The 3503-nt window shown below is 39.2% G+C and overlaps 1 pseudogene; it reads left to right on the top strand.

Moving 5' to 3' along the window:
• The first annotated feature begins 231 nt into the window (after positions 1–231).
• LOC105490318 (NANOG neighbor homeobox-like) lies at positions 232–3152 on the top strand (annotated as a pseudogene).
• The last annotated feature ends 351 nt before the right edge of the window (positions 3153–3503 follow it).

The raw sequence follows: 3503 nt of genomic DNA, 5'->3' as shown, positions 1-3503 counted from the left end.
ACCATCCTGTGCAACATGGCAAAATACTGTTCCTACCCAAACAAAATACAAGAGTTAGCTGGACATGGTAACACACATCTGTAGTCCCAGCTACTTGGGCGGCTGAAGCAGGAGGATTGCTTGAGCCCAGGAGGTTGAGGCTGCAGTGAGCCATGATGGTTCCACTGCACTCCAGTCTGGTGGACAGAGTGAGAACCTGTCTCAAAAAAACCAAACCAAGGCCCGGCGCGGTGGCTCACGCCTGTAATCCCAGCACTTTGGGAGGCCAAGGCGGGCGGATCACGAGGTCACGAGATCGAGACCATCCTGGCTGACATGGTGAAACCCCGTCTCTACTAAAAATACAAAAAATTAGCCAGACGTGGTGGCGGGTACCTGTAGTCCCAGCTACTCAGGAGGCTGAGGCAGGAGAATGGCGTGAACCTGGGAGGCGGAGCTTGCAATGAGCCGAGATTGTGCCACTGCACTCCAGCCTGGGTGACAGAGCCACACTGTCTCAAAAAAAAAAAAACAAAAAAACAAACAAACAAACAAAAAAAACTAACCAAAACAAAAACCAAAAAACTGACAAGCTATTTTTTAGAATGGCTGTACTATTTTTTATTTCCACCAGCAGTGTATAAGTGGTCTGATTTTTCTGCATTCTCAGCAGCATTTGGTGTTATCACTATATTTTATTTTAGCCATTCTGGTAGGTATGTAATGCTACCTTGTACTTTTATTTGGTATTTTTCTAATGGCTAATGATGTTGAATATCTTTTCACATGCTTGTTTCCCATCTGGACATCCTCTTCAGTGAAATGTCTGTTACATGTCTTTTGCCCATTTTCTAATTGGATTGTTGAGTTTAGAGAATTGTTACATATTCTAGATACAAGTCCTTTGTCTAACATGTGATTTTCAAATAATTTTTCCCAATCTGTAGCTTGTCTTTTTGTCCTCTTAACATAAGCTTTTACAAGAAAAGCTTTTAAGTTTGATAAGTTTCAATTTATCAATTTCTTCTCTTTTTCTGAGACAGGCTCTCAATCTGTTGTCCAGGCTGGAGTGCAGTGGCACGATCATGACTCACTGCAGCTTTGACATCCCAGGCTCAAGCAATCCTGCCACCTCACCCTCCTGAGTAACTGGGACTATAGGCACACGCCACCATGGCTAGCTAATTTTTAAAAAAATATATTTTTAGTAAAGACGAGGTCTATCTTGCCCAGGCTGGTCTCAAACTCCTAAGCTCAAGTGATCCTCCTGCCTCAGCCTCCCAAAGTTCAGGGATTACAGGCGTGAGCCACCACAGCTGGCATCTCCCTAAATATTTAGGTCTTCTTTGGTTTCTTTCATCAGCACTTTGTAATTTCAGCATAAGGATACCGTGTATGTTTTGTTTGATCTGTTTGATAACTATTTCCATTTCTTTGGGCAATTATTAATTGTGCTGCATTTTTAAATTTTGGTTTCCACTTGTTCATTGTCAGTATATAGAAATGCAATTGATGTTTGTGTGTTGATCTTGTATCCTGTGATCTTACTGAGCTCAATTATTTGTCCTATGAAGATTTGTTTTGTTTTGCAGATTCCTTGGGATTTCAACCATATTGTCTGCAAATAAAGACACTTCTATCTTCTTTTTTACTCTAAATGACTTTTATTTCTTTTTCTTCCCTTAATGCAATGACTAAAACTTCCAGCACATTGTTGAATAAGAGTGGTGAGGGCAGGCATCCTTATCTTGTTCCCGTCTTAGAAGGACAGCATTCAATCTTTCACCATTGAGTATGACGTTAGCTTTAGGTTTATACAGATGCTCTTTATGAGATCAAGCAAGTTCCCCTTTATTCCTAATGTACTGAGTGCCTTTAATCATTGATGGGTGTTGAAGTTGTCAAATGTTTTTCAATGTCAATGGATGTGATCATATTTTTCTTCTTTGGCCTGTTGATATGGTGAATCACATTGACTATCAAGCATTGAGCTAGCTGTACATATGTGGAATAAATGCCATGTGGTCATGGGATTTATACATTGTTACATTCAATTGGCTAAAATTTTGTTCAGAATTGTTGCCCATATTTTAATTGGAATTTGTTTTACTGTTGAGTTTTGTGAGATTCATATATTTAATATACAAGTTCTCTGTTAGATATATAGGTTGCAAATCTTTTCTCTCAGTCTATAGCATGTCTTTTCGTCCTCCTTACAGGTCTTTTGCTGAGCAAAAGTTTTAAATTTAGATAAGGTTGAATATATCAATCTGCTATGAACTGAATTGTGTCCTTCAAAAATTCCTATGTTGAATTTTCTAACTCCCAATGAGACTCAGTGTGACTCTGTTTTGGCCTGAGAGGAGGTGATAAAGGTTAAATGAGGTCATAAGGGTAGGACTTTAATCCCATAGGGCTGGTGCTCTTACAAGAAGAATAGAGACAGGAGAAAGAGGAGCAACAAAGAAAGCTTTGAAAGACCAGCCATTGACTTTGAGGAAGTCCAGGAAAGGACAGTGTCCAGGAAGTGGGAGAAGAAACTTTTTCAGTGTGGAGAGAGATCCTGATACTTCAGAAGCCTCTGATAATTCAAATCTTTTTATACAGAAACAACCAGCTATGCCTTGGGATCAAAATCTAGAACAATCAAATGGAAACTGCAGTGAAGATGAACAAAAGGGAAAGCAGAAATGTAGAGGAGGAGGAGGAGAAGCAGGCAGAAAAAGAGAGTGAGAAAAAGAAGAGGAAGATGAAAAGGAGCTGGAAGATGAACAGGGAAAAAAAAAAAAAAGGAAAAAGGAAATGAGAAACAGTATCCCAAGAAAAGATTAGTCAGCAAATCCTTCATGGACAATCTCTGGGCAAAGTTTAAGTTAAACAGGTGCCCACAATACAAGAGAGTCTATCACTCTTATTTGAATTTGGCATGACACATAAACAGATAAGTCAATGGTTTTGTAAAAAGAAGAAGAAATACATCAAACATATATCCAAGAGAAAGCATAAGAAAACACATACGAGATGGGGTCTCTCTGTATTGCCAAGGCTGGCCTCGAACTCCTGCCCTCAAGTGATCTTCCCACCTTGGCCTCCAGAAATGCTGTGAATCCAGGCATGAGCCATCACAACTGGCTAAGACAATTTATATGACACCATTCTCACCAATAAATGGAGTTCTGAAAGGATAAACAAGAAAATATTAACAATCGTTAATTCCGTGGAGTAGAAGTAAATGAGGGGATTGAAAAGGAGGTTTTATAGTTTATTTTTACCCTACTGTAGATTTAAAGTTTTTATAATGGATGTTAATTCATTTTATTTAAGAAAAAAATCAATGAATAAATTATAAAAAAAAAAAAAGAAGAAGAGAGACTCTCTCTCTCTCATGTGAGAGAGTCTCTCACACGAGGACACTGTGAGAAAGCAGCTGTCTACCAGCTAGGAAGAGAGCCCTCACCGGAAGCTGAACCCTATCAGACCTTCATCTTGGACCTCCAGCCTATAGAACTGTGAGAAAATACATT

This window comes from Macaca nemestrina, chromosome 13, assembly GCF_043159975.1.
Source record: "Macaca nemestrina isolate mMacNem1 chromosome 13, mMacNem.hap1, whole genome shotgun sequence".
Lineage (NCBI taxonomy): Eukaryota > Metazoa > Chordata > Mammalia > Primates > Cercopithecidae > Macaca > Macaca nemestrina.
This window is presented reverse-complemented; position numbering and strand designations above follow the sequence as displayed.